The 22,349-nt window shown below is 46.6% G+C and overlaps 1 protein-coding gene across 4 annotated transcripts in view; it reads left to right on the forward strand.

The window, feature by feature from the left end:
* Positions 1 to 22,349, forward strand: part of TBCD (tubulin folding cofactor D) — a 194,120-nt gene that overhangs the window by 72,271 nt on the left and 99,500 nt on the right. The window lies entirely within an intron of this gene.

Consider the following 22,349-nt stretch of genomic DNA (forward strand, 5'->3'; position numbering starts at 1 on the left):
TTAGAAAACAGATGAATAGGGTGTAGGTCAGACTCCAATAAATATGTGATGTTGTAATAAAGACGGCACGTGAGGCCTTCCTTTAGCGGCTCAAGTGCAGTAGGGAGCAGCAGGTAAACACCATCTGAAGGAATCTTTTATCTGTTGCCTTTCGCCCTTTACCCTGTGCCTGGCAGTCTTTGTCCTCTGTCCTCCTCCTAGAGAGCTGGGTGGGAGGAAGGGAGACAGCCCCAGTGCTCACCTCGCCTCTCCTCGCCTTGCTGCAGGGGCCTGCTGGCACACGCCCTGGGCCAGCACCGCCAGGGAGGGACCAGCACAGGGTTCCGACGGGTGCAGTGGGAATCTGGGAATTGGTTATGCACACCTTTTCTGCCCTTTCTTTAAAACATAACTAAGACACTTAATTTTTGAACCCATTTATCTCCCTACCCACTTAAACTGCTTGCTTTTAATTGGAAGCTGTGTCTTCATTGTTAGTGCAGCTGGAATGTGTGGCAATTTGGGGATGGGAGAGGAGACGTGTGAGCTAGGTTAGACCCCAGGCTACGTATGAAGCTGCTGGTGCGGGTTCGGGCTTCCCAGGCCACACACTGGTGGTTGTTTTTGTTTGTTTGTTTAAAACATTTAAGGCTTGAGATTTTACTTGGCATTACCATTGTGTTGAATTCTTTAAAAATGTTTTTAGTTACTTTTATTCAAATTAGACATTATGTAATTTTAAAGAGAGAAAAATGGTTCTGACAGTCTTGTCACAAAAAGGAGCAGGTCCTCGCTGTTCCCCTTGCCTACTGCTGGGAAACAAGCCACACTGAAACTTGGTGACCTAGCCTCCATTTCATCATGTCTCATCATGATGTGGGTTGGGAGTCGGGAATCTGGGCAAATCTTGTGCTCTGTGGGCATTGAAGGCGCTGGTGATATTGAGCTGAAGGTACTTTGGTCTGGGGGGCCCAGGATGGCTTCACTTACCTGCCTTGTGTCCTGGAGGATGCAGCTGAGCCCTCTCTTCCCATTTAGTCTCACTTCAGAGGCCTTCAGTCTTACTTGGCTTAGGACACCGGGAGAGCAAAGTTGAAGCTAAAAGTCCTTAGAAAGGCCAGGCCATACTTTACTTGCCCAGATTTGAGGGGAGGGTGCTGGCCTACTTCTCAGAGGGAGGCTGCTTCTCTCCCAGTCTCTCTACCCAGGGCACCACTTGGGACTTTCTCTTGGCTGAGTACTGTGGTATTTTACCGCCTTGATTGCAAATAACATTATTTGTGACTATTTCCTTTCCCTCTACCCACTTGCTGCTCTCAGTTTTGGGTATTATCTCTTGACTTTCCTTTATGGAAAATAAGTTTTGCTCTGGCTTCTCTGCCTCCTCATCTGCCTTCCCCATCCTCCTGGATTTTCTCTGCCTCTTGCCTACATTGAAATCCATGCTTCCTGGACCCTATGCTGTCTCTTGTAGGTGGATCCTTTATTTTAATGCGTAGTGCATCTTGTTTGTGGGCTCCTGAGAAAAAGGGCACAAGAGGCGAGTTTGGGAGCATGACTGATTGAAAGTGTCTTTGTTCTACCTGTTGCCTGGTTGATAGTCTGACCCAGGGAGAGTCCCGGGCAGGAGTCACTCACCTGCAGGGTTTGAAAGTGGCGTCTAGCCTGCAGCACTGCTGTTGAAGTTTGATGCCATTCTGACACCTGATTTTTTTCCCTCCAGCATTTTAATATGAAACATTTCAAACACACAAGTAAGTGATCAAAATTCATTGGTGAGTGGTCATTCAATACTGGACTCTACAGTGAAGGTTGTATTCTTGCTTTAGTGCCCAGCTCCACATTGCCTGCCCATTTCCACTTGTCCATCCATTTCACAGTCACTTGCAGATTAGCTTCCCCTGCACTTGGCCCTGAACACTTCAGGAGGCATGTTATTGGGTTTTACAGTTCTCCTTGCTTAGGAGTTCCATGCACTGATTTTGGTAGAAGCATATTCCTGTTGTGACATGGAGCGTTGTGATGACCCTGCCCCAGACTGAGGCACCCACTGGGTGGATTTTTTTTCATCATGGATTAGTTTTACTTACTCTAGAATTTTTATTATTTTTTTAATTAATTAATTAATTAATTAATTAATTTATTTCAGAGACAGAGGGAGAGTCAGAGAGAGAGATAGGGACAGACAGACAGGAACGGAAAGAGATGAGAAGCATCAGTCATCAGTTTTTCGTTGCAACACCTTAGTTGTTCATTGATTGCTTTCTCATATGTGCCTTGACCATAGGCCTTCAGCAGACTGAGCAACCCCTTGCTCGTGACCTTGGGTCCAAGCTGGTGAGCTTTTTTTTTTTTTTGCTCACACCAGATGAGCCCCGCTCAAGCTGGCGACCTCGGGGTCTTGAACCTGGGTCCTTCCGCATCCCAGTCCAACACTATCCACTGCACCACCTCCTGGTCAGGCAACCCTTTGAGTTTTTATTTTTATTTTTTTTTTAGTTTTATTTATTTATTTTAGAGAGAGGAGACAGAGAGAGACAGAGAGAGACAGAGAGAGACAGAGAAAGAAGGGAGGGAGGAGCAGAAAGCATCAACTCCCAAGAAAGCCCGGGGTTTTGAACCGGCGACCTCAGTGTTCCAGGTCGATGCTTTTACCCACTGCGCCACCGCAGGTCAGGCTACTCTAGAATTTTTTATAAATGGTGATTCCTGAGTCTGTGGGTGGGATTGTTTCCCTGCTATAGGTTCTTTTCATTATCCTTCATATTCTCAGTTTTCTTGACTATCTCTCCCAACCCTTTTGTTACTTCTTTTTTGCTGTTGTTTTGGTTTCCAGGAGAGTTTTTTGTTCTGAGTGTTCCATTTTATTAGCATGTTATTATATACTAGTTGCAATGGCTTCTTTTATTTTTCTGAGGGTTTTAATCATTTTTGGGAAGCAGATGCCCCTGCTCACAGCTGCAGTGAGTTAACTCTGGTAGGATGGGGGGCTCTTGGGGGTTGCTTCTTCTTGACATTTCTAGAGCTCTATATTTTAGACATCCCCCAAGTTATCTGGAGCCACAGACCTTGAGCTTTTCAGGAATTTTCCCTGTAGGTGGTGAGGGGTGCGGGGGAGATCTGTTTGCTCATTTCTGCTCAGACCTGGCTTCCATGGGTCTCTCAGGCTCGTCGGTGCTCTGCATCCTCCCAAATGTGGTTCTTGCATCACCTCGCCTGACCTCCCTGATCCTGTAGCTTATATATTAATAAAGAAGAGTCCTCCCATGTCATTGCTGGTGGTATGCAGCCCTCTCTTATGTATGTCTATCCACTCTGTTACTCAGAAATCAGTGACTAAGTTTCTGACCAAGGTCAAGTCTTAGGAAGAGTGGTAAGATGGTGTTGGCACTTCATAAACATTGTGTGGGGCCCAGTTCTGAGGACTGTTCTTCCTTCAACCATCCGATCACTGCAGCTCTATGAAATACTAGCTGTTGTGAGCCTGGTTTGCAGAGTCAAATAGTACTGAGAGAGTAACCCAGTCTGAAGGGACAGAGCAGGGGTTGCCCAGTAGCAGGAAATGCTGCCCTGTGAAGTGCTGACAACTGTGAGCTGGACCAGGGTCTGACATGCTCAGAATTTTGTTTGAGCTCCTGTGTGTTGGGCCTTGATGGGTCTGGGTGTGAGGAGGAATGGTTGACCCAGCAGCACGGCCTGCTGGGGGGTTGGTGCTGCAGGGCCCAGCCACAGCATTAGATCTTTGCTGTAATGTGACACTGCCATCCTCGTGGTGTGTGGTCCTGAAAGGCCATCCAGGGTCACCTTTCCTGCTTTTAACATGAGGCCTGGTGAGGAGGGGCTCAGCTCCTCCGCTTGGTCCTTTGCTTCACAGCTCTGGGCAGCTTATCCCCTCCCTATCTCTCATCTTTGTGACCATCTCTGTCACTGACCCTGACCTCCTGTTCTATCCTTTTGGCAGCACCATCCTCATGCTTGTGCTCAGTGGCCAGGCAGCTTGAATTAAGTCTGAGGTCTGCTTTTTGCTCCTCTATGACTCAGGGTGGCTGCAGCCTGGCCTTCTATAGGAGGTACACTGGGGTATCCACTTGTGAATTTCCTTCTGGGCCCCATGCTGGCGTGGTGGGAGTGGCATGGATCACAGCAGAACACCTTTATAGGAAACAGATCACTTACCTTCTGACCTCACAAGGAAACAAGATAGTTCTTATTTTAATTGTTTGCTCTCCTTTTGGAATGCTTCCTCCAGAGGAGAGGAGAAAGGAAATGAAAACAACAGAAAATTGAGAGGCATAATTTCAGTTTCTCTAACTTGGGTTGTTAGAGGATGCGAGCCCTAACCAGCTGCTGAGATGGCATTTGTTCTGTTCTCAAGGTTAACATGCTCAGTGAGGTCCAGTCTTCATGACCCAGCCCTGGGGGTGATTTCTAGGGCTACGGGGTACCTCACTGCCCAGGCTGTATCTTAGGACCCCTTGGGAGCCGTGTGTGTGTGGGGGGCTCCGGTTAGTGGGGCAGGATGCAGGCCAGATGCTGCTTCCCCAGGAGCACAGTCGTGGGATAATGAGGTCCCTTTCGTCAGCCTCTAGCTTTCTGGAGGGCAGGGCACCTTCAGTGTTTTATGTCAGCTTACACACGCGCGCACTCACACACATGCACGCACACACTACTCACTAAGCACTTGCTGAGATGACAGAGCTGAAGGTGAGCCCTGGCTCTATGTTCTGGTACTATCTTTTGCAAGAGTGGCCCCTGCACCGTCCCCGCCTTTTGTGCTAAATCTGGCCCCAGGATCCTCTGTTTCAGTGCATGTACCTCAGCTCTGTGCGCTCTTTGGTAAATGTTGTTGTCAGGGTTTCCTGAATCTTATTTGTGTCCCTTGGGGCCTTCTGTTTCTGATCTGTCCCTGTTGTACCTGTGGCACTTGCCTTCCCAGTTGGTGTTCTCTCTGTGGGACTCTATATATATATTTTTTAATTGAGTTTAGGAAGAAGGAGAGAGGGAAAGAGTGCACAGCATCAATTTGTTGTTCCATTTATTTATCCATTAATTGGTTGATGAGTCTCATGTGCCTTGACTGGGGATCAAACCTGCAACCTTGGCGTGTTAAGATGACGCTCCAACCAACTGAGCTACTCAGCCAGGCCTTGGGACTCCATTGTTTCCACATTTCCCCCCTTTTACAAGGAAAGTCTTCCCTGCGGCACTAAGTTCTACAGCTGTTACTTGACTTGGTGTCTTGCTTTTAAGGTGCTTTTTCTATGGACGAGGGCAGGGCTCTGTTCCTGAGCATCTGCAACTCTCCTGGACTCCCTGGGAGCCTTGCAAGTCTGTCAGTCTGCAGGAGGACTCCAGGCCCTGCCCTTCTAAACTCAAAGGCTACCAGCTGGGCCTGGACCCTCCACCTCTTCCCAGAGCACTGACAGAGGAGCCAGCGTGTGTGCCTGAAAGGGAAGCTGGGGCTCGCTCTGAGCTCTTCTGTTGGAGGTGATGCACTTGGTTTCTTGCTTCAGAAAAAATCCTAAGATCATCAGTAGATTGTTACCTTATCAAACAGTTGAATAATAGAAATAAAAGTAGTGTTAGCTTGGCCATCTGGTGAGGTCAGCCAAAGTGTGTGAGTGTGTTTGGACATTCAATTTCCTCGGGGTCAGGAGAGTAACGGGAAGAGCTTTCTTTGTAACTTGAAGCATGAAATGTGTAGCATACTGCTTGAATTTTTATTGGCTTATTATTCCAATAATGCCACTATTTCAATTTTTGTGGAACTAGATCTGCTTTATTTAGTCTGTCTGGTGGGACGTGTCCTTACCTGGGGAGCTGTCCCCCTGGTATTGTGCAGGGCGGGTGACAGGTTCAGGGTGTGTGGCCTGCAGGCAGCTCTGTGCTTGGCACACAGCCCCTGGCTCCTCCCTGTGACACCTGCCCCCAAGGAGTGTGTGGAGCAAGGAGCAGGGGAAAAGAAATCCTTACATTCTGGGTTGGGGGACACAGCAGGGCAGTCAGCAGGTGAGATGTTCTGACTTGGTCTCTCTCTGCCCCCTCAGTTCTCCTAGTGTGATTGGGCTGTGGCTTCTGCGGCTCAAGTGAAACTTGAAACCTTGCTTTGTCTTTGGTTGGGAAAGTGATTCAGGGTTGGAAAAGGGGCCAAGTTTTGAGGGTTCCCAGTTTCCCTGCCCTCCCCTCCGGTCCCACCCCACTGTGAGGTGTCCCTGCTCAGTTTCTCTCCCTCAGGCCCCTACAGTTTTCCAGGAGAAGGCCCTGTGGCTCTGTCCTCTTCACTCAGTTTCTGCTAAAAGGTGCCCTTCACATGTCGATTGCTGGACATGTTCACAGCTACGCAGAAGTCACTCAGTTCAGTGGAACAGCTAAAAAAATTAACATTTCTTTTTTCTCCTCATGTTACAAATAACATCAGTGAAAAATAATAAAAAAAGATAGATGTGAACAGACAAGAGTCAGGTGAGGGACATGTGGTTTAAACAAATTTATTTTCTCAATTGGGCAGCTTGAGGTCTTAAGATAAGATGCTGGCAGGGTTGGTGTCTCCTGAGACCTGTCCCCTCAGCTTGCACATGGCTACCTTCTCCCTGTGTCCTCACCTGGTCACCCCTTGATCTGTCTGTGTACTAATCTCTTCTTATAAGGACAACAAATTGGATTGGGGCCACCTTAGTGACCTCATTTTACCTTTATTTATTTACTTATTTTTTATTTAGACAATTAAATTTAACAGGGTGACATTGGTCAGCCAGAGTACATAGATTTAGAGAAAACATCTCCACATCCTTTGGACAGTCTATTATGCTGTATACCCATCACCCAAAGTCAAATCATCTTCTGTCACCCTATATTCTGTTTCTCTTTAAGCCCCGCCTTTTCCCCCCTCCCCCTCCCTCTACTCCCTTCCCTACCCCCTGGTCACCACTGCACTTTTATCTATGTCCATGAGCCTCAATTTGGTGTCCCACCTATGTCTGGAATCATACAGTTCTTAGCTTTCTCTGATTTACTTATTTCACTCAGTATAATGTTGTCATCATTTCCTATGGCTGAGTAGTATTCCATAATATATATGTACCACAACTTTATCTAATCCTCTATTGAAGGGCATTTTGGCTGTTTCCATGTCTTGGCCACCATGAACAATGCTGCAATGAACATGGGGCTGCATGTGTCTTTACGTACCAGTGTTTCAAGTTTTGTGGGTATATACCCAGTAGAGGGATTGTTGGGTCATATGGTAATTTTATTCTTAATTTTTTTTTTTTTCCATTTTTCCAAAGCTGGAAATAGGGAGGCAGTCAGACAGACTCCTGCATGCGCCCAACCGGGATCCACCCGGCATGCCCACCAGGGGGCGATGTTCTTCCCCTCTGGGGCATCGCTCTGTTGCATCCAGAGCCATTCTAGCGCCTGAGGCAAAGGCCACAGAGCCATCCCCAGCGCCCGGACCATCTTTGCTCCAATGGAGCCTCGGCTGCGGGAGGGGAAGAGAGAGACAGAGAGGAAGGAGAGGGGGAGGGGTGGAGAAGCAGATGGGCGCTTCGCCTGTGTGCCCTGGCCGGGAATCGAATCCAGGACTCCTGCATGCCAGGCCGACGCTCTACCGCTGAGCCAACCGGCCAGGGCCTTATTCTTAATTTTTTGAGGAACCATCATACTTTCTTCCGTAATTTACATCCCCACCAACAGTGAATGGACCGCATTTTACCCTAATCATCTCTTTAAAGGCCCAGTTTATAAATATAGCCATACTGTAAGGGTCTGGAGGTTAGGACTCCAACATGAATTTAATACTATTCAGCCCACATTGCATAGAAAGAGACTACATCTTGTTTACCACATATCATCTGATGGACATTTGCATTGTTTCTGCCTTTGGCTGTTGTGAACAGTCCTGTGCAAGTGTCTGTGTTTTCATTTCTCTTGGACAAGACCTGGGAATGGAACATGGGCCCCTTTTAAAGATCAAGAAATGAATACAGGTCCAGAGCTTAGAGCAATGCTTGGTGTTTGGCATGGAGTGAATTCTGTCGAAGGTGGTCATGTCATCATTTATCATGTGTGTTTTAGCCTGATGTGGATGTAGCTCCCCAGCATTCTCTGGTTAATGTTTTCTCAGGGTATCTTTTCTGTCTTTTAATCTTTTTCACATTCTTACAATTTAGACATGCCAGAATAAAAATGTACTTGATTTTTTTTCTTTAAGATTTTATTTATTGATTTTACAGAGAGAAGAGAGGGGGGGAGGAATGAGAAGCATCAACTCATAGTTGCTTTACTTTATGTACTGCTGCTGAGATTTGAATCAGCTCTCTTCTGTATTGCTTTTCCTATACTTAAAAAAAAATCTTTTTTTGGCCCTGGCCAGTTGGCTCAGTGGTAGAGCATCAACCCAGAGTGTGGAAGCCCGGGTTCGATTCCCGGTTGGAGCACACAGGAGAAGCGACCATCTGCTTCTGCACTCCTCCCCCTTCTCTCTCTCTTCCCTCCTGCAGCCATGTCTTGATTGGTTAGAGCAGGTTGGACCCGGCCACTGAGGATGGCTCCGGCCACTGAGGATGGCTCCATGGCCTCACCTCAGGTGCTAAAATAGCTTTGGGTTTCAGAGCAACTGAGTAGCAGTAGCAGCCCCAGATGGACAGAGTGTCGCCTGGTAGGGAGCTTGCCAGGGTGGATCCTGGTTGGTGCCAGTGCATGCGGGACCATGTCTGTCTGCCTTCCCACCTTTTACTTAATTAAAAAAAAAAAAATCTGTTTTTGCTGTTTTTAATATTGTGATTTCTCTTGCATCTTCCCTGTCCCCATTCCATTCCTCTATCAGCTTAGAAGTCATTTCTCTTCTTTAATGATAATCTTGAGACTTGTATGATGAATGTTTAATTTTTTTCTTTTTAAAATTTTTCCATTGATTTGAGAGAGAAAGAGGGGTGAGAAGGGAGGGAAAGAGAGAAAGCATCAACTCCTTTCATTTAATTGTTCAGTTTAGTTGTGCACTCATTTGTTGCTTTTCATACATGCCTTGACTGACGGTCAAACCCACGACCTCTATGCGCCTGGATGATGGTCTATCCACTGGCTAGGACCGCCTGGTCATTTTTTTTGTTTGTTTGTATTTTTCTGAAGTGAGAAGCAGGGAGGCAGAGAGACAGACTCCTGCATGCGCCTGACCAGGAACCACCCGGCATGCCCACCAGGGGGTGATGCTTTGCCCATCTGGGGCGTTGCTCCATTGCAACTGGAGCCATTCTAGTGTCTGAGGCAGAGGCCATGGAGCCATCCTGTGCACCTGGCCAACCTTGCTCCAAAGGAGCCTTGGCTGCAGGAGGGGAAGAGAGAGAGAGAAAAGAGAGGGAGAAGGGTGGAGAAGCAGATGGACTCTTCTCCTGTGTGCCCTGGCTGGGAATCGAACCTGGGACTTCTATGTGCCAGGCCAGCGCTTTACCACTGAGCCAACTGGCCAGGGCCCCACCTGGTCATTTTTTATATTTGTGGTTCATTTTTCATATTTTATTAAACATTTCTTGTAGAATTTTATAACACTATTAACCTGAAAGGTCAAATATCTAAGCTCCTTCTCTTTTAAATCAGATGATTTTTTTTTTCCTGACACTGCCTGCCAGGCCACACACTATGTGGACACTCTCCACCATGCTTGGCTCAGTGGATAGAGCGCCAGCCCAGTGTATGGATGTCCCAGGTTCAATTCCCGGTCAGGACACACCATCTGCCTCTCCCCCCACTTCTCTCCCTCTTCCTCTCCCACAGCCGGTGGCTTGATTGGTTCAAGCATGGCCCCAGATGCTGAGGATGGCTCAGTTGGTTCAAGCCTGTCAGCCTCAGGTGCTGAGGATAGCTCATGCTCGAGCATCGGTCCCAGATAGGGATTGCTAGGTGGATCCCAGTCAGGGTGCATGTGGTAGTCTGCTTTACCATCTCCCATCTTCTCACCTAAAAGGAAAAAAAAAAAGTTATTTCTTATTGTCTTGGCCAGGTGCCTCAGTGGATAATGCATCGACCTGGTGTGCCAGAGGTCACAGGTTTGACCCTCAGTCAAGGGCACACATGAAAAGCAACCAATGAGTGTATACAACTAAATGGAACAACTAAGTGAAACAAGTTGACGCTTCTCTCCCCTCCCCTTCTCCCTTCCTCCCCTCCTCCTCCTTTCTTCCTCCCCCTTCCTCTCCCTCTCCCCTTTCCTCTCCTCCTCCCTTCCCCTTCTCCCCTCCCCCTCTCCCTCTTTCTTTCCCCCTCTCCCCTTTTTCCTCTCCCCTACCCCTGCTCCCTTCCCACCTTTCTCTCCCTTCTCACCTTTCTCACCCTTCTCCTCCCTTCCCCTTCCCCCTCACTCCCCCTTTCCTCTATCTTCTTTCCCCCCTCTCTCCCTTTCCCCTTTCCTCTCTCCTTTTCCCTCACCCCTTCCCTTGCTCATATCAATGGAAATAATTTTAAAAAATAAAAAGTCACTTTTTTTGTTGTTTTTCGAGGTAAAATTCACATCATAAAGTTAACCCCTGACTATTTTAATGTGAACAGTTCAGGAGCATTTAGTACATTCACAGAGTAAGTAGCACTCCATCGCTTTGTGCAGTTCCAAAACATCGTCATCCCAAAGAAGAACCTGGTACCCATTCCCAGTCAGTCCCATTATCCCTCCCAACCTGACAGTCACTCATCTACATTATGTGTTTATGGATTAGTTACTTCTTCTGGATGTTTTATATAAATAGGATCATATAACATATGGCCTTTTTGTGTCTGACTTCTTTCACTGAGCATAATATCAGAAATTCATTCCTTTTTTGTGCCTAAATAATTTTCCACTGTATGGATAGACCACTTTTTTCCCTCACTCACTAGTTGATGGACAGTTGGGTTGTTTCCACAATTTGGTTATTGAGTAGAGCTTCTATTAGCATTCTACAATAGCTTAGTGTTGGATCATCTGTTTTCATCTCTTCTGGGCCTGTGTCTTGGAGTAGAACTGCTGGGGCACATGGTAACTAATGTGTGGGGAGCCGCCACACTGTTTCCACAGTGCTGCCCTATCCCACGTCCCACCAGCGGCTCCAGTGTTTCCACATTCTCACTGACACCTGTTATTTTTCATTTTCTTGATTGTAAGCAGCCTTAGTGGGTGCTTCATTATGGCATTGATATGCATTTATTTTCATAATAATATTGAGTATGTTTCTGTGTGCTTGTTGGCCATTTGTAAATGTCTTTGGGGAAATATCTATTCAAGTCCTCTGCCCATTTAAAACTTGAGTTTGTCTTTTGTTGTTGAGCTGTATTCAGAATCCAGAATATTTGCAAATATTTTCTCGCATTCTGTGGGTTTACTTTCTATTCTCTTGATAGTATCTTTGTATTGTCATTTCTAGTAATTTCTACTTTTTTGCTCTTTTTTTGTGTGTGCAACTTTTTTTGGGTAGGAGCACATGTGTATATACATGTGCAGTAGATGGATTTTCAAGAGATATCTAATTCTTTTAAGTGTTTGATGCTTCCTTAATTAGAATTGGAATTTTTTATGAAAGAATTTATAGTTGAGTGAAAAAAAAAAACAAAGCATGTCAATGGGATATGTGCTTAGAGTTTATACTGCACATGCATGTATGGAAGCCATGTAAAACCTGTGTCATAGTTTTGTTTTATTTTTTTTAATATTTTTTTATTTTAGAGAAATGAAAAAGAGAGAAAGGCAGTGGGGGAGGAGTGGGAATTATCACCTTGTATATAGTTGTTTCCTGCACATACCTTGGCCAGGTAAGCCCAGAGTTTCAAACCAGTGACCTCAGCATTCCAAGTTGAAGCTTTATCCACTGTGCCACCACAGGTCAGACTTATCTATTATTTTTAAGAGATGAAATTCATAGTTTGGGTCAAAACTGATTGTGACACTTGTGAGTTTAGTGATATAGTTGTGTGTGTTATATATCGTATGCTTAGGAAGTAATGTCTATCCCCTTAATTCTATTACTTTAGACACTTTATTAATATTTATGCTATTTCAGTGGCAAATCTTTTAACGAGAAATCTTGCTACATGAAAGAGATCCTTTACCTACTAAGTTTATTTCCATATTTTTCCAGTTTTGTTGTCTGTCTTGCTAGCAGAATGCCAGTTGGGGTATAAAATCTAGTGCAGGTTGGCTGACTTGATTGGGGAGTTCTAAAGGTAAGGCAGCCAGGGAACCCCATTGTACTTGAATTTCAGGTTTGCTTGTATAAGTACATGATCATTTCTCCCGGAGACACTGCCCTGAGGACCATCTGGTTGGTCAGGTGTGTCATATGGATGCAGGCATGGTTTGGGTTGTTTTTTTTATGTGCCTGTGCTGAGATGGCCATGGTTTCTTTGTACCTGTTTTCATGCTTCTGTTCTTTCTGGAGGAAGGCTACTCAGCACGGATATGCTGTGTGTAGAGACAGCCTCCTGTGGGTCAGGCTAGCTGTCTGGGGTGCAGGTTATGTTTCTGTCTCGGTGTCCATGGGATCCGTGGGAAGCGTCACTCACATCCTGTGAAAGCCATGAGTGGCAGAGGTCACTCTGTGAGCACTGGCTCACTAGCTTTCTGGGAAGTGAGCCTGTGGTAGGGTCCTGAGAAGTGACCTCAACATTTGCCCTGTGAGAAAACACAGACTTTGATTTCTGTCTGAGCAAACAAGACTGTTGTTTTGGGCTAGGAAACGGCACTGTGGTTTGGGCACTGTAAAGAACCAAGTGTAAGCCTGAGGTGGGTTTGAGTCTGTAGGGGTGCAGGGCTGATTCAGGGACTGCAGTAGGGATGAAGTGGGGGTGAGCTGATCTGGGGGTATGAGAAGGGCCATAGGTATGGGGTAGGGGCTTGCTGTTTTTTTGGACAGAGGATGGAAGAGGTCAGGCTCTGCTCTCTCCAAGTGGGACCCTGTCAGGCATGACCAAGTTGGAATGCAAGGTCACAAGCTGTGGGGAGGTCAGGCAGTGGATGAGGCTTGACTGCAGGCAGTGTGGCTATGACAGGCTCTGTATGTGATCAGAAGAGAGCTGTCCATCCTCACCTGCCCTGGCTGTCCATGGGCCATCTCTCCAGGGACCAGGAGAGATTCATAAGCAGGTACTGATAACTTGACTAAACACTGTGGCAGGCTTGTCATTACCAAACACCAGTGGCCTGTCACCTGCAAATTGGTGCTTTCTTCTGCTGACCCTCTGACCTTGGACAGTGTCCCCTCTTGGGCTTTGTGCATTCTGTAGGTCAGGGCCAAAGACTGTCTGCTTGGTGAAGTGGGGTTTTGAACAGGACTATCCTCGAGTCCCACCAGTTCTGAAACTGTGTATGTAGACACTCTTGGGGCCAGTGGCATTCTGGGCACTGCGGTTGGGAATCCAAGGCTGTGAATCATTGTAGAACTGGTCCCTGACTTCCTGGTTAAGCCTTTAATTCTCCTGAACGCTTGTTTTTGCTTCTTTCAAGTTGTTATACTTGGCTCACTCTGTCATCAGCTGTGGGCGGTTCCTATGCCAGCAGTCTGGTGATGAGCAGAGCAGGGCGGAGTGCGCCCTCACCTCACTACACTCAATTCCTTTCCCCCTTTATTGGCTTTTGACAAGGGACAGGGTGGACAGCCGCTGGTACTTGTGTGGTCTACTAGTTGGGACGGCAGAGAGAGAGAGAGAGAGAGAGGGAGGGAGGGAGGGAGGGAGGGAGGGAGGGAGGGAGGGAGAGATTTTGTTACCTCTCTCTCATTGAAGAGAAGGGTCCTTGAGGGATCACAGAGCATCTAATTTGCAGAGACTGATTACTTAGAACTAACAGACATGGGCTCAGGCCAGGCTGGCCTTGCTGGGAAGCCAGAACCCCAGTGTGACAACCGAGAGCCAGGGGTTCCACTGGCTTTGAGGGTACTGGGAAGGGCTGGAGCAGTTGTCAGGTGCTGCGGGGTCTCCATAGGCACTACTGTCTCCTGCGTTCCTTTGTCTTTTACGGAGACTGTTGGGTCTCTGAGTGCCTTAGCTCTGACATGTGTGGTGGGTATGTCCTTGAACCTGGGCACCTGGACAAGGTGTCGGTGACATCATGGGATGGGTAGACTCTCACGGAAGGATCATGCCTGTGAATTTTCATGTGACAGCTTCCCTCAGGGTGGGTACCAGTGGCGTCTTGTTTGAATTTAATGAACCATGGTCCGTGTGTTGAGAGTGGGGCTGTTTGGTGGCATCACTCCAGTAACGGTGGTGCGACTTGTCACCTGCTGATGATGAAGTGACAGTTGCTCAGGCACAGTCCTGACTCAGCGAAAGAGTGTGCTCAGCCCCTGTGGGTGCTATCTATGTCCTGGTGGGACGAAATGGCAAGTTGCCGGCTCTCCTGCTGGAAGCCTGGTCACAGGTGCAGCTGCCACTTTGTCCTGACAGGAGACTTATAAGGAGTAGAATGTTTAGATCTTAAAGAAAACGTCTAGAAGTTGTTTTCAGAATTGAAAAAAACTAAAAAGGAAGCATACAGGTTGAATGTTACATTTTCCATTTGAGGATTATTTCTAAGAAATAGTGTTTTACTTTTAGGGCAGCAGGGTAACATTGAGCTTGCTCTCTGTTGCTGCCCCTAGGAAGCAGCATGTGGCCATCTGAACACAGCCATGTTGGGTCCTGTTTCAAGAGTGGGATTGATGAGGATCTTGGGAAGAATGGGTGGAGCTTCCTAATGCTGGAGGTGGGTGAGGTGGGGGACACCAGGTTACCTGAGTCAGCTGTCAGCTTTCTTGCTTGGCAAAGGTGCTGAATCGCACGTATTAAACTGTAAGGTCGTCAGGATAAAAACCCAGGAACATTTTCATTGTGTATGGCTTTCATAGTTCACAATCTTTGGACATTCTTAATAAATCTGTTCTTGGGAGCAGTCTTATTTTTTTAAATACCAACAATTTTAATATGCTTGGTTTTGTTATATATTTTTTAAACATTTATTTATTTATTTTTAAGACTTTATTCATTTTAGAGAGGAGAGAGAGAGAGAAGGGGGAGGAACAGGAAGCATCAACTCCCACATGTGCCTTGACCAGGCAAGCCCAGGGTTCCGAACCGGCAGCCTCAGCATTTTAGGTCAATGCTTTATCCACTGCGCCACCACAGATCAGGCAGGAGCAGTCTTAAATGAAGCAGATGCCATATAGATGTCACTCTTCTTCCCCGTAGAACCTTCTTAGTGTGGCCTCTACTTGACAGAGTGGGTAGAGGGCGAGAGCTGTCCTGTGCCCTCCCAGGCCTCTGTGGAGGGGTCTTACTTCTTATTTCATTAAGAAATACAGTTTGTGCACAAAGTATAAAACCTTCTGGTAATACGTTGACCTCTGAACCAGAGACGTCCTTGCTGCTGCTCATCAACCAGATATGTGGCACCTCTTACCACAGGCACACTTCATGGTCTTTCTAATAATTCTGTAAGCACGATGGGGACCTGAGTGCGCAGCAGAGACATTCAGCCTTAAAGAGGAGGCCTCAAGTGGGCACTGAGGAGCGGTGGGCAGAGACCCTGACAGTCTTGTGGTTTAAGGGGTTAGAAACTTGTGGGTGGGCTGCTTGGTCACCCAGACCGATCCCAGCACAGCCCTGCCTGCCTGGACTGTGCTCAGACTGGTCCCAGAGTGACATTTGTGACTCAGACAGTGTACTGCATGCATTTACATCTGTGTGTAGATCTGTGGCAGGGTGTACAGCAGTGGTGAGCAAATGTGTCTTCTCAACCATCACATTCGCCTTTCAAGATATTTGAAAGGATCTTTTCATTATGAAGAGTAAGGCTCTTTCCTGATTTTTGGTTATTTAATTTTTAATAATCTGAGAGCAGCTTTCATATATATATATTTTAATACTATGTGGTTCGTTTTTGAGCTGTTGACCCTCTGCAGAATGTTGTGCAAGTGGGGGACATAACCCTTTCACCTCTCAGCCTGCTGAGGAGGGCAGACTGCCTGTGATCCAGGCTGCTTACAGTGGCCCAGTGTCTTTGGGGAGAAGGCCAGACCTTGTGACCCTGCAGGGCATTGGGTGACACAGACAAGATGGGGAGGGAGCCTCTCGGGACATGTCATTTCCTGTCCAAATCTCAGAGCATGAGTAGGAAGTGAATGTGAAGGCAGACGGGGAAGACATTGGAGAGAGATGGCCTGGCATCGAGGGAGCACACAGCCTGTACTCCAGGGCTCTTCAGCTCAGTCTTAGCACCTGTGTACCCTTCTGAACTTCCTGGCTTGACCTGACCCATAGTGGCAGCTTGTTGCCTGCTGAAGGGGTGGCTGAGGTGTCTGAGACAGACTGTACCCACCATCCTGGGGGGGAAAGGGGACGGGGGAGGGAAAATGTCTGCTACAGCCACCTTGCTGGCAGGACCAGACTGGCAGGAAGCAGCAGCTACACACTCTGGAAGGTTGTTGCACTGAAGTAAAGAGATGCTTTAGCTCCTGCTGCTCTCAGCACTTTGTCACCCACTCCCCTGATTCCATGGTAAATGGCCTTGTACACAGACCTGAGCCTGCACCACATTCAGGGACAAATGTCCAGCAGCCTGTTCAGGGTCAGTATGTAGCTCTTTTGCCCCCAGCACTGGGACAGGACACAAATTCGTAGCTACTGCTTGCTGCATCGATGGCACATCCAAGGATTGTTGTTGAAAATCGGTTTCTGCCTCAGGACCTTCCGAAGCGGTCACTCATCCTTGTTTTCAACATCTGTGTGTTTTCAGACTGACTCATCCCTGTGTCATCTTCTGTTGGGGAGCTATCGTTTTTCATATACATAAGCCCTTTGCATGTAACTGCCATCACATCTTTATGCATCATGTTAATACTTATCTTGTTTATTGTTCAAATAAACTTTCTTCAGTGTGCTGGTCTACTGTAGTTTGCACTACTGTGTGCAGTGTTATCTGTTAGTCAGTTCCGTTGGATTTCCTCTGTTCCTGAAAAATGTCCCCATCTTGACTAGATCCAAGAAGGTGAAGGTGTTAGCCAAAAAACATACACATAACACATAGATACAGACAACAGAGTGGTAATAGCCAGAGGGAAAGTGGGGAGAGGAGGTAGGGAGAGGAGGGCAAAGAGGGGGTAAATGGGGGTAGAAAGAGACTTTTTGCTTGGGGTGGGAGGGGCATGATGTGGTATGTACATGGTGCTATGTTGTGTCGTGCACTTGAAACCTGTGTTGTTTGATGGACTATGTCAATTCAATGAATTAAATATAAATAAATAAAAAGAAAAGTGAGTAAATATATAACTTTTTTTTTTTCCTAAAGTGAGAGCAGGGGGAGATAGTGAGGCAGACTCCCACATGTGCCCAGTTGGGATCTACCCAGCAACTCTGTCTATGGCTGATGCTTGAGTACCCAGCTATTTTTAGTAGCTGAGGCTGAAGTGCTAAGACCAGGGGTCCCCAAACTTTTTACACAGGGGGCCAGTTCACTGTCCCTCAGACCATTGGAGGGCCGAATTATAAAAAAAACTATGAACAAATTCCTATGCACACTGCACATATCTTATTTTAAAGTAAAAAAAAACAAAAAAAACCCAGGAACAAATACAATATTTAAAATAAAGAACAAGTAAATTTAAATCAACAAACTGACCAGTATTTCAATGGGAACTATGCTCCTCTCACTGACCACCAATGAAAGAGGTGCCCCTTCCGGAAGTGCGGCGGGGGCTGGATAAATGGCCTCAGGGGCCCGTGGGCCGTAGTTTGGGGACCCCTGGCTAAGACCAACCGAGCTACCCTCAGTGCCTGGGGCCAGTGCTCAAACCAATCGAGCCACTGGCTGCGGGAGAAAAAGAGGGAGAGAAGGGGCAGAGGAAGGAGGAGAGAAGCAGATGGTCGCTTTTCCTGTGTGCCCTGTTCGGGAATCAACCTCAGAATATCCATAAGCCAGGCTGACACTCTATCTCCTGAGCCATTGGCCAAGGCCATAATTACAACTTTTTTTTAAAAATTTATTTATTTATTTATTTATTTATTTTAGAGAGGAGGGGGGGAGATACAGAGAGAGAGAGAGAGAGAGAGAGAGAGAGAAGGGGGAGGAGCAGGAAGCATCAACTCCCATATGTGCCTTGACCAGGCAAGCCAGGGTTTTGAACCGGCAACCTTAGTGTTTCCAGGTTGACGCTTTATCCACTGCGCCACCACAGGTCAGGCCATAGTTACAACTTTTAATAAATTCTAATAAAATGAACAGGTTTGTATAATAGAGTGAAATAGAAAGCCATGCAATGTTTTAAGTATGGAAGTAACTTGGTGTTATTTTTGTTTTTGTTTTTAAAAAATTACTTCATTGGATTGTTGTCTCAAAATATCTACTCATTTAGTCTTCTATAGTAATAAAATTTTGACTGGACTACAGTGAACTAATAAAAGCTTTTGTGTTCCAACTTCAAAAAAATAAATGTCCCCATGTTAAACAGACAAGCCTGCTTTTTTTCTTCTAGTCATTTTATAATATTTTAAAAGCATTATCAGGATTTTTAATTCTTTGGTTTATTTTGTGAGTTTTGTTCGCTAGTGAGTCCTGTGTCTGGTGCACACTGGCGGAGCACAGCTAGCAGGGGACAGAGGATTAACTAGATGTGATGAGGCAGTGGGAGCGTGTGGGTGGACTCAGCTTAGGCAAGGGGGGCCCAACTCTCGACAGCTAAAGAGCTCCACTCCAGTGTTCTGCTCTCGAGTTGTGTCAGCTGTGCTCCGACTCCCAGTTCTTGCCCATGTGGCTTTGTCACAGCTTTGCCAAAAGTACTGCTTTACTGCCGTCCTTGTCAGACTTTTGTGATTTGAACTGACCGTTTTTTTTACTCTGTTAGCTTCCTAACTACTTGTCTGTGCACCCCCCCCCCCCACTCAGCACCCCTTCCCGCACGATCCCGCACCATCATTATTTGTGCAGAACAGGTACTAGGTCTTCCAGCCAGAAGATGCTGTGTTGTCTTGAGTAGTTTTTCCAGTTTTTAGATATTTTTTCTTAGATATTTCAGGTATTGCTTTGTTGTTCTTGCAAGTGGGGTGTTGGTTACATTTTCTGCACAGGTGTTGCTGTAGTACAGGCAAAGGCACTGACAGCTGTACATTTACCCGGTGTCCTGATGTCTCCTTGAGCCCAGCGCAGCTTCACCTCCGACCTGCATGTGCCCATCACCTCCCGCAACTGCCAGATTGTTCTCTTTCTGTTTGTTGGTTCATCAGTGTCACATAAATGAAATTGTGGAGTATACCTCGTTTGAGACTGGCCTTTTCCAGTCAGCACCACAATTTCCTTGAGATTCATCCAGGTTGTCACGTGGGTCAGTAGTTTGTTCCTGGCATTACTGGGTAGTGTCTGTGGTGGGGATGTGCCAATGTGTTTAAACATTTACCCCAGAAAGACATCTGCATAGTTTCGGGGCTTTGGCAATTGTGATTAAAGCTGCTTTGAGTATTTGTGTGGAAATAAGTCTTCATTTCTCTAGGACAGATGCTGAAGAGTGCAATTGCTGTGTCACATAGTCTGGTTTTGCAGTTTATTTTAATAGAACAGATAAAGAGACATTAAAACGGCTAAGAAACAAAATACTTTGTTTTAATATTTTCAGACAAGTTATTTTGAAAGATTAACTCAGAAAACATTATTGCCATGTTTGTGAGGAACAGTTTTGTGGACGGCTGGATGGTTTTGGGACAGATATTCTGAACCTTGTTAGCAGGTGGTGTCCTGGGAGTTTGAAGGCAGCCCTGGTGTCCCAAATTTTTTACTACGTGTTACATAGATTCAGCCTGAATCTCTAGCTATTTGGGACAGTAAGTGGATTTGTTATTTTATTTCTCTCTCTTTTTTTTTACAGTGTAAAAATTTTATATTTGAATTAACCAGCTGGACTCAGTTTAGATGATCCCAGTTTTGTTGGCAGCATCCAAAGCATCATAGTCGGAAGCCAGTTGAACATATGCCTTCTTCCCTCCATCAAGCCTGAGCAAGATGTTGACCTTGGCCATGTTAATGTCATAGAGCGTCTTCACAGCATGTGTGATCTGGTGCTTTTGTTGGCCTTGACATCCACAGTAAATTAAATACAAGTGTGTTGTTGTTTTATCTTCTTCATGGCTGACTCAGTAGTCAGGTGAAATTTGATGGCATGGTGGTCAAGTTTGTTTTTCCTGGGGGTGCTCAAGGACATTTAGGCTGCTTTCAGATCTGCAGTGTTTTCACCATGGGAAGGTGTATGATGTGCGGATCGTTTTTTTTTTTTTTTTTTGGCAGAGACAGAGAGAGGGATAGATAGGGACAGACAGTAAGGGAGAGAGATGAGAAGCATCAATTCTTCATTGCAGCATCTTCATTATTTGATTCCTTTCTCATATGTGCCTTGACTGAGGGGCTACAGTAGAATGCGTGACCCCTTGCTCAAGCCACTGACCTTGGGCTTCAAGCCAGCAACCTTTGGGCTTATGCTAGCAAACTTTGGGCTTATGCTAGCAACCATGGGGTCACGTCTGTGACCCCAACGTTCAAACCAGCGACCCTGCGCTCAATCTGGTGAGCCTGTGCTCAAGTTGGATGAGCCCATGCTCAAGCCAGCGACCTTGATGTTTTGAACCTGGGCCCTCCGTGTCCCAGTGCGATGCTCTGTCCACTGCTCCACCGCCTGGTCAGGCCGGATCTTCTTTTTTATTGTGACTTTGGATGCCTTTCAGCAGCTTCCTTTGCCTTCAAAGCCTTTGCTTTGACTTCGGCTTTGGGAGGGGCAGAGGCTTCCTTCTTTGTTTCTGGTGCCATCTTCCTGAAAAAGTTTAATGAACTTATTTCCTTGTCATTGTTTCCAGGAGAAGCTGGTGAACCATCCAGAGGGCAAGTCCAGCTCCTCCTGTGGTTCAGGCTCAGTTGCGATTCTGGCTCTGGGGTTGGAGAGTTGGGCAGGTAGTGTGGTGGGAATGGCCCTCAACACCAAGGGGCTGGAGCATGATCACAAAGAAGAGTGGTGCTTCTTGTCCTTTACCTCAGCTGTGCTTTATATTAATTTCAGAAGGCCCTGCCCCAGGTAGGTCTGTGGCTTCTGTCCTGAAACAGTGACTTCCTGTTCTCCTGTGAGGGCCTGTGGGTAATGTGGCTGATCTGTTGTGTATTGTGACTGTGGCATTGCCCACTGAGCCTGTACCATGTGCCACACGTCAGTGGAAGTCAGGATCTTCAGAGTACCTGTGGTGGAGTTCCCGTTCTGGCCCCTTGAACATTGAGCCTCGACTCTCAGTTATTGCCTATTGGGCAGGTCTCCTGGCACAGCCCGACTGTGAGACTTAACTGCACAGACAGGTGAGGCACTGGCCAGGGCTCACACCAGCAGCACAGGGCGATGGATACAGGCCTGGCCAAGGCAGCACAGAGTCGGTGGGCTGGGGCCCCTCGCCCTCCAAGGGCAAGTTCACAATCTGCACCCATGCATGTAGTAGAGGGCCTTTGGGATGGTTTCTCCTGTGGGAACTGAAAACCAGATGTCTATGGAATCAGATATTCTGTCCGTCATTTCCTCTTGTCTCCTAGCAGTTTCAACACTGGCTTTTTTTTCTGAGCGAGTTGGACTACATTTTTTAAGGAAGGTATGATCGCTATTTGTACTGGTGGCTGAAACAGAAGTTCTGTGGTGATGGCCATACCTGCTTCTTGGAACCTGGTGCTTTCTTGGGCTCCGTCTGCGCAGGCGGGCTTGTGGGTCTGAGTATTGAGGCAGCTCAGGGCTCTCCTGGCTCAAAGGCTTCCAAGGGGACATGGGCTCTGTGCATCCTAGGAGATGTCATCCTGGTGCCGTGGTCGGCAAACTGTGGCTCATGAGCCATACGCGGCTCTTTGGCCCCTTGAGTGTGGCTCTTCCACAAAATACCACGTGTGGGTGCTGCCTCGACAAGGAATGTACCTACCTATATAGTTTAAGTTTAAAAAATTTGGCTCTCAAAAGAAATTTCAATTGTTGTACTGTTGATATTTGGCTCTGTTGTCTAATGAGTTTGCCTACCACTATCCTAGTGCATGCTGGCAGATACTGTCTCAGTGTACCCTGAGAGGTATCATTCTAATGTGTCCTAATGCATCCTGGGGCAATCACCCTGTGTAGCCTAGAAGATATGACCAGTGCAGTGGATGCCTCAAGTTATAAGTTTTTTGTTTTGTTTTTTTTTTTTTAATTTTTTTTTAGAGAGAGAGAGAGAGAGAGAGAGAGAGAGAAAAACAGATAGACAGGAAGGAAGGAAGGGAGATAAGAAGCATCAGTTCATAATTGTAACACTTCAGCTGTTCATTGATTGCTCCTCATATGTGTATTGATTGGGGGGGGGCTCAAGCCAGTGACCATGGGGTCGTGTCTGTGGTCCCA

Source organism: Saccopteryx leptura, chromosome 4, assembly GCF_036850995.1.
Source record: "Saccopteryx leptura isolate mSacLep1 chromosome 4, mSacLep1_pri_phased_curated, whole genome shotgun sequence".
Classification (NCBI taxonomy): domain Eukaryota; kingdom Metazoa; phylum Chordata; class Mammalia; order Chiroptera; family Emballonuridae; genus Saccopteryx; species Saccopteryx leptura.